Genomic DNA, 13,687 nt, shown 5'->3' on the forward strand with positions numbered 1-13,687 from the left:
AATAACTTGTCATTTAGTTTCATGATTGCTCCAAGGTATTTAGCAACTTGCTCTTCAGTAACATACTCATCCTCTTCAGAGGAAGAATACTCATCAGAGCTCATGAATGGCAGAAGTAAGTCCAATGGAATCTCTATGGTCTCATTTTGAGCCTCAGATTCCCAAGGTTCCTCATTGAGGAACTCAGAGGAGAGTGGTGCACGCCCACTGAGGTCTTTCTCAGTGGCGTCTTCTTCCTCTCTTTCCTCTCCATATTCGGCCATGTTGATGGCCTTGCACTCTCCTTTTGGATTTTCTTCTGTATTACTTGGGAGAGTACTAGGAGGGAGTTCAGTAACTTTCTTGCTCAGCTGACCCACTTGTCCTTCCAAATTTCTGATGGAGGACCTTGTTTCATTCATGAAACTTTGAGTGGTCTTTATTAGATCAGAGACCATTGTTGCTAAGTCAGAAGTATTCTGCTTAGAACTCTCTGTCTGTTGCTGAGAAGATGATGGAAAAGGCTTGCCATTGCTAAACCTGTTTCTTCCACCATTATTGTTATTGAAACCTTGTTGAGGTCTCTCTTGATTCTTCCATGAGAAATTTGGGTGATTTCTCCATGAAGAATTACAGGTGTTTCCATAGGGTTCTCCTAGGTAATTCACCTCTTCCATTGAAGGGTTCTCAGGATCATAAGCTTCTTCCTCAGATGAAGCATCCTTAGTACTGTTTGGTGCATTTTGCATTCCAGACAGACTTTGAGAAATCAAATTGACTTGTTGAGTCAATATCTTGTTCTGAGCCAATATGGCATTCAGAGTGTCAATCTCAAGAACTCCTTTCTTCTGACTAGTCCCATTGTTCACAGGATTCCTTTCAGAAGTGTACATGAATTGGTTATTTGCAACCATTTCAATCAATTCTTGAGCTTCTGCAGGCGTCTTCTTCAGATGAAGAGATCCTCCAGCAGAGCTATCCAAAGACATCTTGGATAGTTCAGAGAGACCATCATAGAAAATACCTATGATGCTCCATTCAAAAAGCATGTCTGAAGGACATTTTCTGATTAATTGTTTGTATCTTTCCCAAGCTTCATAGAGGGATTCTCCATCCTTCTGTCTGAAGGTTTGGACTTCCACTCTAAGCTTACTCCATCTTTGTGGTGGAAAGAACTTTGCCAAGAAGGCATTGACTAGCTTTTCCCAAGAGTCCAGGCTTTCTTTAGGTTGAGAATCCAACCATATTCTAGCTCTGTCTCTTACAGCAAAAGGGAATAGCATCAGTCTATAGACCTCAGGGTTAACCCCATTAGTCTTGACTGTGTCACAGATTTGCAAGAATTCTGCTAAAAACTGATGAGGATCTTCCATTGGAAGTCCATGGAACTTGCAATTCTGTTGCATTAGAGAAACTAATTGAGGCTTAAGCTCAAAGTTGTTTGCTCCAATGGCAGGGATAGAGATGCTTCTCCCATAGAAGTCGGGAGTAGGTGCAGTGAAGTCACCCAGCACCTTCCTTGCATTGTTGGCATTGTTGTTGTTTTCGGCTGCCATGGGTTCTTCTTCTTTGAAGAATTCGATCAGGTCCTCTAAAGAGAGTTGTGCTTTGGCTTCTCTTAGCTTTCTCTTCAAGGTCCTTTCGGGTTCAGGATCAGCTTCAACAAGAATGCTTTTGTCTCTGCTCCTGCTCATATGAAAGAGAAGAGAAAAAGAAAATGTGGAATCCTCTATGTCACAGTATAGAGATTCCTTGAAATGTCAGAGGAAAAGAGAAATAGAAAGAAGAAGGAGAAGAAGAATTCGAACTTTAATTAGATAAGGTTCGAATTGTGCATTTAGAAGGAGTGGTACTCCATAAATAGAAGGATGTGAGAAGGAGGGAAGAGGATTTTCGAAAATTCAATTAAAAGATTTTGAAAACATTTTGAAAATTTGATTGATAATTTTCGAAAATTAAAAGTGAAAAAGAAATCAAGTGATTTTTGAAAAAGATTTTGAAATTAGAAATTAAAAAGATTTGATTGAAAACTATTTTGAAAAAGATGAGGTTAAAAAGATTTAATTGAAAAGTTATGGTTTTAAAAAGATGTGATTGAGAAGATATGATTTGAAAACAATTTTAAAAGATATGATTTGAAAACAATTTGAAAAGATATGATTTTAAAAATTAATGACTTGCCTATCAAGAAAAGATATGATTCAAACATAAAACCTTCCTCAACAGAAAAGGCAAAAAATGTTCAATCAAATCATTAATTGTTAGTAAGTATCTTTGAAAAAGGAAAGAAATTGATTTTGAAAACATTTGATTGAAAAGATATGATTTGAAAAAGATTTGATTTTGAAAAACTTTGAAAACTTGAAAAAAATTGATTTTGAAAACAAAATCTTCCCCCTAGCACCATCCTGGCGTTAAACGCCCAGAATGGTATACATTCTGGCGTTTAACGCCCAAAATGCTACCTCTTTGGGCGTTAAACGCCCAACCAGGTGCCCTGGCTGGCGTTTAAACGCCAGTCTGCCTTCTTCACTGGGCATTTTTGAATGCTCAGCTTTTTCTGTATAATTCCTCTGCAGTGTGTTCTGAATCTTCAATCCCTTGTATCATTGACTTGAAAAGACACAAATTAAAAATATTTTTGGATTTTTAATAATTAAAATGCAACAAGAATCAAATAACAATGCATGCAAGACACCAAACTTAGCAGTTTGTATACTACTGACACTAATGAACTGAAAATGCATATGAGACACACAAAATACTCAAGTCAATAGAATTCAAAGATCAGAGCAAGTGAATCATCAAGAACATCTTGAAGATCACTAAGACATATGAATGCATGCAATTGACACCAAACTTAGGATGAGACACTAGACTCAAACAAGAAATATTTTTGAATTTTATGATTTTTTTAATTTTTTTTTAATTTTTTTGTGTTTTTCGAAAATTAAGTGGAAAAAGAAGGTATCAAAATTCTTAATGAGAATTCCAGGAATCAGTGCAATGCTAGTCTAAGACTCCGGTCCAGGAATTAGACATGGCTTCACAGCCAGCCAAGCTTCCAAAGAAAGCTTCGGTCCAAAACACTAGACATGACCAAAGGTCAGCCAAGCCTTAGCAAATCACTGCTCCAAAAGCAAGATTGATACGAAATCAACAAGCTCTTGTGGTGATAAGTTGAAACCTCGGTCCAATCAGATTAGACATGGCTTCTCAGCCAGCCAGATTTCAACAAATCATCATGAAACTCTAGAATTCATCTTCAAGAATTTCGAAAAAAATACCTAATCTAAGCAACAAGATGAACCGTCAGTTGTCCAGCCTGAACAATCCCGGGCAATAACACCAAAAATTTGATGTTGTTGCCGGATCTTGGCACTGATGTTACCAAAGGCTTGCTCAAAACTAGAACATTCCCCGGCAACGGCGCCAAAAACTTGGTGCGCGAAATTGTGAACTATACTTTTTCACAACTCTCATAATCCCTGGTCATGAACTCCAAGAACTTGGTGGTTCAATACCATGGCATTACACAACTTCGCACAACTAACCAGCAAGTGCACTGGGTCGTCCAAGTAATAAACCTTACGTGAGTAAGGGTCGATCCCACGGAGATTGTTAGTATTGAAGCAAGCTATGATCATCTTGTAAATCTTAGTCAGGCAAACTCAAATGTATATGATGATGAACGAAAATAACATAGAAGATAAAGATAGTGATACTTATGTAATTCATTGGTAGGAACTTCAGATAAGCGCATGAAGATGCCTTCCCTTCCGTCTCTCTGCTTTCCTACTGTCTTCATCCAACCCTTCTTACTCCTTTCCATGGCAAGCTCGTATAGGGTCTCACTGTTGTCAGCAGCTACCTCCCATCCTCGCAGTGAAAGCTAATGCACACACTCTGTCACAGTGCTGCCAATCACCGGTGTGGTTCCCTCCCCTACCGGAATAGAATAACTCTTTTGCGTCTGTCACTAACGCCCAGTAGGTTACAGGTTTGAAGCACGTCACAGTCATTCAATCATTGAATCCTACTCAGAATACCACAGACAAGGTTAGACCTTCCGGATTCTCTTGAATGCTGCCATCAGTTCTTGCCTATACCACGAAGACTCTGATCTCACGGAATGGTTGGCTCGTTTGTCAGGCGAGCACTCGGTTGTCAGGCGATCAACCATGCATCGTGCAATCAGGAATCCAAGAGATATTCACCAAGCCTCAAATGCTTGTAGAACAAGAGTGGTTGTCAGTCACTTTGTTCATGAGTGAGAATGGTGATGGGCGTCAATCATCACCTTCATCATGTTGAAGAACAAGTGATATCTTGGATAAAGAACAAGCGGAATTTGAATGAAAGAACAATAGTAATTGCATTAATACTCGAGGTACAGCAGAGCTCCACACCTTAATCTATGGTGTGTAGAAACTCCACCGTTGAAAATACATAAGCATAAGGTCTAGGCATGGCCGAATGGCCAGCCTCCCAATGAGGGTTCAATCATCAAAACATGATCAAAAAGATTTCTATACAATAGTAAAAGGTCCTACTTATAAGAAACTAGTAGCCTAGGGTGTACAGAAATGAGTAAATGACATAAAAATCCTCTTTCGGGCCCACTTGGTGTGTGCTTGGGCTGAGCAATGAAGCAATTTCGTGTAGAGACTCTTCTTGGAGTTAAACGCCAGCTTTGGTGCCAGTTTGGGCGTTTAACTCCCATTTGGGTGCCAGTTCCAGCGTTTAACGCTGGGATTCCTTGAGGTGACTTTGAACGCCGGTTTGGGCCATCAAATCTTGGGCAAAGTATGGACTATTATATATTGCTGGAAAGCCCAGGATGTCTACTTTCCAACGCCGTTGAGAGCGCGCCAATTGGGCTTCTGTAGCTCCAGAAAATCCGCTTCGAATGCAGAGAGGTCAGAATCCAACAACATCTGCAGTCCTTTTTGGTCTCAGGATCAGATTTTTGCTCAGGTCCCTCAATTTCAGCCAGAAAATACCTGAAATCACAGAAAAACACACAAACTCATAGTAAAGTCCAGAAAAGTGAATTTTAATTAAAAACTAATAAAAATATACTAAAAACTAACTATATCATATCAAAAACATACTAAAAACAATGCCAAAAAGTATACAAATTATCCGCTCATCAGTGGCTTAACGCTTGTAGAAGCTTGTGCTTTAGCCAAGAGGCGTTTAGTGCCTTGCCTCACCGGTGTTTTATCAGTGGCCTTCCCCTTTCCTTTCTAGGTACCCATCCTAAAGAAGAAAGAGAGAGGAAGAATATTAACTACAGATAGCGAAAAACCGGAAGGAAGACATTCTAAGTTAAAAGAATATTAACTATAGATAGGCGTTTAACATCCATTCTGCTATTCTTACTGGCGTTTAAACGCCAGTAAGTTCCTCCTCTAGAGTGTGCTACTTTTAATGCTATTTTTGAATTTGTTTTGATTTTACAGTTGTTTTTGGGACTCCACATGATCATTATCCTAAAGAAAACATAAAATAACATAGATAAATAAAAATTAGGTTGCCTCCCAACAAGCGCTTCTTTAATGTCAATAGCTTGACAGTGGGCTCTCATGGAGCCTCACAGATATTCAGAGCATGTTTGGGGCCTCTCAACACCAAACTTAGAGTTTGGTTGTGGCCTTTCAACACCAAACTTAGAGTTTGGTTGTGGTCTCCCAACACCAAACTTAGAGTTTGAATGTGGGGGATTTGTTTGATTCTGTATTAAGAGAAGCTTTTCGTGCTTCCTCTTCATGTGTACAGAAGGAGAACCTTGAGTCTTGAATACAAGGTAGTCCTCATTCAATTGAAGGACCAACGCTCCTCTGTCAACATCAATCACAGCTTTTGCTTGGCTAGAGAAAGTCTGCCAAGGATGATGGATTCATCCTCATCTTTTCCCAGTGTCTAGGATTATGAAATCAGTAGGGATGTAAAGGCCTTCAACCTTCACTAGCACATCCTCTACTAGTCCATAAGCCTTTTTTATTGATTTGTCTGCCATCTCTAGTGAGATTCTTGCAGCTTGAACCTCAAAGATTCCTAGTTTCTCCATGACAGAGAGTGGCATGAGGTTTATGCCTGACCCCAGGTCACACAGAGCCTTCTCAAAGGTCTTGGTGCCTATGGTACAAGGTATTAAGAACCTTCCGGGATCCTCTTTCTTTTGAGGTAATCTTTACTAAACCCAGGTATTCAATTCCTTAATGAGCAATGGAGGTTCATCCTCCCAAGTCTCATTACCAAATAGCTTGGCATTCAGCTTCATGATTGCTCCTAAATACTGGGCAACTTACCCTTCAGTAATATCTTCATCCTCTTCAGAAGAGGAATAGTCATCAGAGCTCATGAATGGCAGAAGTAGGTTCAATGGAATCTCTATGGTCTCTAGATGAGCCTTAGATTCTTTAGGTTCCTCAAATGGGAACTCCTTTTTGTCCAGAGGTCGTCCCATGAGGTCTTCCTCACTGGGATTCACGTCCTCCTCCCTCTCTCTAGGTTCGGTCACACCAAGTAAGGTTATGGCCTTACACTCTCTTTTTGGATTCTCTTCTGTAATGCTTGGGAGAGTACTAGGAGGAGTTTCAGTGACTCTTTTACTCAGCTGGCCCACCTGTGCCTCCAAATTTCTAATGGAGGACCTTATTTCATTCATGAAACTTAGAGTGGCCTTAGATAGATCAGAGACTATGTTTGCTAAGCTAGAGGGGCTCTGCTCAGAATTTTCTGTCTGTTGCTGAGAGGATGATGGAAAAGGTTTGCTATTGCTAAACCTGTTTCTTCCACCATTATTAAAGCCTTATTGAGGCTTTTGTTGATCCTTCCATGAGAAATTTGGATGATTTCTCCATGAGGGATTATAGGTGTTTCCATAAGCTTCACCCACGTAATTCACCTCTGCCATTGCAGGGTTCTCAGGATCATAAGCTTCTTCTTCAAAAGATGCTTCTTTAGTACTGTTGGATGCATTTTACAATCCATTCAGACTCTAAGAAATTATATTGACTTGCTAAGTCAACATTTTGTTCTGAGCCAATATGGCATTCAGAGCATCAATTTCAAGAACTCCTTTCCTCTTAGGCGTCCCATTACTCACAGGATTCCTTTCAGAGGTGTACATGAACTGGTTATTTGCAACCATTTCAATGAGTTCCTGAGCTTCTGTAGGCATTTTCTTCAGGTGGATAGATCCACCTACAAATTGGTCCAATGACATCTTAGACAATTCAGACAGACCATCATAGAATATATCCAGGATGGTCCATTCTGAGAGCATGTCAGAAGGACACTTTTTGGTCAGTTGCTTGTATCTTTCCCAAGCTTCATAGAGGGATTCACCTTCTTTCTGCCTGAAGGTTTAAACATCCACTCTAAGCTTCTTCAGCTTTTGAGGAGGAAAGAATTTGGCTAAGAAAGCCGTGACCAGCTTATCCCAAAAGTTCAGGCTGTCACTAGGTTGAGAGTCTAACCATATTCTAGCTCTGTCTCTTACAGCAAAAGGGAAAAGCATAAGCTTATAGACCTCGGGATCAACTCCATTGGTCATAACAGTATCACAGATCTGTAAGAATTCAGTTAAGAACTAAAAAGGATCTTCTGATGGAAGTCAATAAAACTTGCAATTATGTTGCATCAGAGAAACTAATTGAGGCTTTAGCTCAAAATTGTTTGCTCCAATGGCAAGGATTGAGATGCTTCTTCCATGGAAGTTGGAATTTGGTGCAGTGAAGTCACCAAGCATCTTCCTTGTATTGTTATTGGGTTTGGCTGCCATTTCTCATTCTTTTTCAAAAATTTCTGTCAGGTCTTCTCCAAAGTGTTGTGCTTTAGCTTCTCTTAGGTTCCTCTTTAGAGTCCTTTCAGGTTCAGGGTCAGCTTCAAAAAAATGTTCTTATCCTTGATCCTGCTCATATGAAAAAGAAGAGAACAGAGAAAGAAGAGGAATCCTCTATGTCACAGTATAGAGATTCCTTTATGTGAGTAGAATAGAAGAAGAATAAGAATGAGGAAAGAAATAGAAAAATTCAAACTCAGAGAAAGGGAGAGGGTTCGATTTATAAGAAGAAGAGAAGAGTGTTAGTGACTAAATAGATAAATAGAAAGAGATGAGAGAGAGAGAATTTCGAAAATTAAGAGAAGAAATAAAATTAAATTAAATTTTAAAACAAATTAGTTAATTAAAAAAGAATTTTGAAGAAGAAGTTAATGATTTTCGAAAATTAGAGAGAGAAAAGTAGTTAGGTGGTTTTGAAAAAGATAAGAATTTTAAAATCAAACAAAAAGTTAAGTAGTTAATTGAAAAAGATTTGAAAATCAATTTTGGAAAGATAAGAAGTTAGAAAAGATTTTGAAATTGATTTTAAAAAAGATATGATTTGAAAAAGATATGTTTGAAAAGATATGATTGAAAAGATATGATTGAAATTTATTTTGAAAAAGAATTGAAAAAGAAATTGTTTCGAGGGTTACCTAAAACTAGAGGTCGATCTCGGATGAGATCTTCTGTGCTGGTCAGAGCTGCGGAGTCCGATCTTGATGATGGTGATCGGAGTCGCTGTGTCCGACTCGTTGGACTTGGTGATGATGCTGATCCTTCGTCCCCGGAGGGTGGGGGTACCTGCAAGGGACTCCAATGCTTAAGTTAGCAAGGGTATTAAGCAAGTATTGAGTAGAATCAGAGTATGAGTTATACCTGGGTGCTCCAGTGTATTTATAATGGTGTAGAGTGACCCTTGCAGATAAGATAAGTTAGTTATCTTATCTTATCTTTATCTTATCTTTGACTGGGGTCCTCGTATCTTCAAGGGAACCGCCTTTATCTCTACGGGCTTGGGCTGCCCTTGGATTCGGGGCGTGTTCCTCTATTTGGGCCCTTTGTTGGGCTTTCCTATGATTTGGCCGAGCTCTTTGAGAAGAGGTCGGGTTGTCCTGACCTGAAGAGGTCAGGTTGTCCTGACTTGAAGAGGTCGGTCGCTTTGCCTGTAGAACATCCCGGGTCGGCCAGCTCGACCCAGGGTAAGAACAGAAATTAAAAAGATTTGATTTTTAAAATTAAAGTTGATGACTTGGCTAACAAGAAACTAAAAAGATATGATTCTAGAATTTAAAGATTGAACCTTTCTTAACCAGAAAGTAACAAACTTGAAATTTTTGAATCAAATCCTTAAATGTTAGTAATAATTTTGAAAATTATGAAATAAAGATGAGAAAAAGATTTTGAAAATCAATTTTAAAAAAAAATTCGAACATATAAAAGAAAAAAATGAAAAAGATTTGATTTTGAAAAAGATTTTAAAAAGATAAATTTTTGAAATTGAAATCTTGACTTGACTAACAAGAAACAACTTATTTTAAAAAAAATTTACTAATTCAACCCAAAGATTTTGAAATTTATGAGAGAAACAAGGAAAAGATATTTTTTGATTTTTTTAATTTAATTAGGAAAGAGAAAAACCACAAAATGACTCAACACATAAAAATTTTGGATTAAAACAAAGGATGCATGCAAGAACACTATGAATGTCAAGATGAACACCAAGAACACTTTGAAGATCATGATGAACATCAAGAACTTATTTTTGAAAAATTTTTAAGAAAAGAAACACATGCAAGACACCAAACTTAAAAATTTTTAATGTTTAGACTCTAACAAACTAAAAATACATATGAAAAGCAAGAAAAGACACAAAACAAGAAAATCACAAGATCAAAACATGCAATTGACACCAAACTCAAAACTTGACTCTAGACTCAAACAAGAAACACAAAATTTTTGGTTTTTATGCTTTTATTAATTTTTTTGGATTTTTCAAAAATTATTTTGGAAAAACAAAAAAGAAGAGAGAAATTTTTTTGAAAGATTTTTTTAAAACTTTTTGAAAATAAAATAAGAAGAAAATTACCTAATCTGAGCAACAAGATGAACCGTCAGTTGTCCAAACTCGAACAATCCCCGGCAACGGTGCCAAAAACTTAGTGCACGAAATTGTGATCTCAATGGCGCCAACAACTTGGTACGCACAATTGTAATCTCAACTCTTTTTCACAACTTCGCACAACTAACCAGCAAGTGCACTAGGTCGTCCAAGTAATAAACCTTACGTGAGTAAGGGTCCACGGAGATTGTCAGCTTGAAGCAAGCTATGGTCATCTTGTAAATCTCAGTCAGGCGGATTCAAATGGTTATGGAGTTTTGATAATTAAAAGATAAGTAAGCATAAAATAAAGAAAGAGATACTTATGTAATTCATTGGTGGGAATTTCAGATAAGCGTATGGAGATGCGGTGTTCCTTTTGAATCTCTGCTTTTCTATTTCCTTAATCCAATCCTTCATACTCCTTTCTATGGCAAGCTGTATGCTGGGTGTCACCGTTGTCAATGGCTACTTCCCGTCCTCTCAATGAAAATGGTCCTCTACAGTTTCTGTATGGCTAATCAACTATCGGATTTCTCGTCTCAGATAAAAAATACCATGCATAGATATCGTATGGCTAATCAGCTGTTGGTTCTTGATCGCGTAGGAATAGGATTTACTATCCTTTTGCGTCTGTCACCATGCCCTATAGTCGCGAGTTTGAAGCTCGTCACAGTCATCCCTTCCCAGATCCTACTCGGAATACCACAAACAAGGTTTAGACTTTCCGGATCTCAAGAATGCTGCCAATGGATTCTAGCTTATACCACAAAGATTCTAATCTCGGATTCAAATGCCCCATTGTCAGAGGAAAGTCGATGTGAATCATTGATTAGAAACCCAAGAGATTTACATTCAAGCTTGTTTCCATGTAGAACGGAAGTGGTTGTCAATCACGCGTTCATAAGTGAGAATGGTGATGAGTGTCACATAATCATCACATTCATCATGTTCTTGTGTGCGAATGAATATCTTAGAATAAGAATAAGTATGAATTAAATAGAAGAACAATAGTACTTTGCATTAATACTCGAGGAACAGCAAAGCTCCACACTTTAATCTATGGTTTGTAGAAACTCCACAGTTGAAAATACATAAGAACAAGGTCTAGGCATGGCCGAATGACCAGCCTCCCCAAATGGCATATAAATTTGAAAAATAGGGAAGAAGACCCCTAGTACAATAGTAAAAAGTTCTATTTATACTAAACTAGTTACTAGGGTTACAGAAATAAGTAAATGATGCAGAAATCCACTTCCGGACCCACTTGGTGTGTGCTTGGGCTGAGCATTGAATCTTTTGTGTGTAGAGACTTTTCTTGGAGTTAAACGCCAGTTTGTAACTTATTTCTGGTGTTTGACTCTAACTTGCAACTTGTTTCTGGCGTTTAATACCAGAATAGGGCAGAAAACTGGCGTTGAACGCCAGTTTGCGTTGTATAAACTCGGGCAAAGTATGGACTATTATATATTGCTGGAAATCCCTGGATGTCTACTTTCCAACGCAATTGAAAGCATGCCATTTGGACTTCTGTAGCTCCAAAATGCCCATTTCGAGGGCAGAAAGGTCAGAATCCAACAGCATCAGCAGTCCTTTTTCAGCCTCTGAATCAGATTTTTGCTCAGGTCCCTTAATTTCAGCCAGAAAATACCTGAAATCACAGAAAAACACACAAACTCATAGTAAAGTCCAGAAATGTGAATTTTGCTTAAAAACTAATAAAAATATGCTAAAAACTAACTAGATCCTACTAAAAACTATCTAAAAATAATGCCAAAAAGCGTATAAATTATCCACTCATCAGCGGCGCGCTGGGTTAAGTTAGGCGGCGCAAGCGACGCAGACGCGTATGGTACGCGGACGCGTGCATTGCACAACAAGGAAAGGCGTGGAAGTGGCAAGGGCACGGACGCGTCTCTCAGTTTGCGCCATTGGCGCGAAGCCAGCCTCGCACACACACAACTCTCGGTTCAATCTGGGCTGGGGGCCATAGTTGCAAGTGTGACGCGCACACGTGGATGGCAAAGTGTAAAAGGACACGCACGCGTCAAAGACACGTACGCGTGGGTTAATTTGTGCCTCTAGCACAATACCAACCCCAGACCAACATAACTTTCGGGTAAACCATGGTTTACGTCGATTTTCTGATGCACGCGGGCGCGCCTTAGGCATTGACGCGTGCATGGCCAGACTGTGAGGCGACGCGCACGCGTCAGGAATGTGGACGCATGGGCATGATGGTGCCAAAAGCATACTTTCTGCACCACACCCGCGCAACTCACTGGTCAAGCGAACCCATTTCACGTGCACTCAAGATGCAGACACGCACTAGGCGCTGGCGCGTCGATCCCCCTGTTTTTTTTTTTGCAGAATGCAAGTTAAGATTCAGAATGTATGCATGAACATTGATAAAAAGAAAACAAAATAAACTAAGAAGGGAAAGGAACGATCATACCATGGTGGGTTGCCTCCCACCCAGCACTTTTCTTTAACGTCCTTAAGTTGGACGGTCCAGGAGCTCAGTCTACTTCTGTGGGTGGATCCGCCAAGAGGAGGATCTTCAGCTCCTTGCTGTCCTTCATCTTCTCACGATGATACAACTTCAAGCGGTGGCCATTGACTTTCAAGATATTGGGACTAGATGGGTGCCTCAGGTGGAAAATGCCATATGGCTCAGCCTTTTTCACTCTGTAGAGGCCTTCCCATCTTGATCTCAGCTTGCCTGGCATGAGTCTCAACCTGGAGTTGTAAAGGAGAACTAACTCCCCAGGTATGAACTCCCTTTGCTTGATATTCTTGTCATGTACACCCCTCACCTTCTCTTTGTATAGCCTGGAGTTCTCATATGCTTCTTGGCGAAGGCACTCCAGTTCTTGTAGTTGCAGCTTCCTCTCAGCCCCCACTTTCTCAAATCCCATGTTGCACTCACGCACTACTCAGAAAGCCTTATGTTCCACCTCCACTGGGAGGTGACAAGCCTTTCTGTAGACTAGGCAGAAGGAGCCCATTCTGATTGGTGTCTTGTACGCAGTTCGATATGCCCAGAGTGCATCTGTAAGCCTGGTGCTCCAGTCTTTCCTATGAGGCTTGATGACCTTCTCCAGGATATGCTTGATTTCTCTGTTTGACACCTCGGCTTGTCCATTAGTTTAGGGCTGGTAAGTTGTGGCCACCTTATGAACAATTCTATGTTTCTTCAGTAGACCTGTCAATCTCCTGTTACAGAAGTGAGTGCCTTGATCACTCACGATTGCTCGTGGTGATCCAATGAGACAGATAATATTATGTCGGACAAAGGAGACAACGGTGTTAGCATCATCAGTACGGGTAGGAATGGCTTCCACCCATTTAGAAACATAATCTACAGCTAACAATACATATAAGAAGCCATGAGAGTTTGGAAATGGACCTATGAAGTCAATACCCCAGACATAAAAAATTTCACAGAACAACACAGGTTGTTGGGGCTTCTCATCCCTCTTGGATATAGTTCCAAACCTCTGGCAAGGTGAACAAGATTCACAAAAAGCAGTAGCATCCTTAAACAGTATGGGCCACCAGAATCCACAGTCTAATATTTTCCTAGCTGTTCTTTGAGGGTCAAAATGTCCACCACTCTCAGAAGAGTGGCAGGCCTCTAAAATGGACTAGAATTCTGATTGAGGCACACACCTTCTAATTACCTGGTTAGCACCACATCTCCAGTCGCTTTTAAGCTTGTCCTTTTGATGTTTAGTGAAATCAGGAGGGAAGGTGCGACTGACAAGGTAATTAGC

General features: G+C 39.7%; 2 non-coding genes across 2 annotated transcripts; both read left to right on the forward strand.

The window, feature by feature from the left end:
• Positions 1-1,022: 1,022 nt before the first annotated feature.
• On the forward strand, positions 1,023-1,130 carry LOC130948485 (small nucleolar RNA R71). Its single transcript, XR_009073073.1, has one exon. It is a non-coding gene; the product is annotated as a small nucleolar RNA R71 (small nucleolar RNA).
• A 6,141-nt stretch (positions 1,131-7,271) lies between these two features.
• LOC130950526 (small nucleolar RNA R71) lies at positions 7,272-7,375 on the forward strand. The gene has a single exon (XR_009073620.1). It is a non-coding gene; the product is annotated as a small nucleolar RNA R71 (small nucleolar RNA).
• The last annotated feature ends 6,312 nt before the right edge of the window (positions 7,376-13,687 follow it).

This window comes from Arachis stenosperma, chromosome 1, assembly GCF_014773155.1.
Source record: "Arachis stenosperma cultivar V10309 chromosome 1, arast.V10309.gnm1.PFL2, whole genome shotgun sequence".
Lineage (NCBI taxonomy): Eukaryota > Viridiplantae > Streptophyta > Magnoliopsida > Fabales > Fabaceae > Arachis > Arachis stenosperma.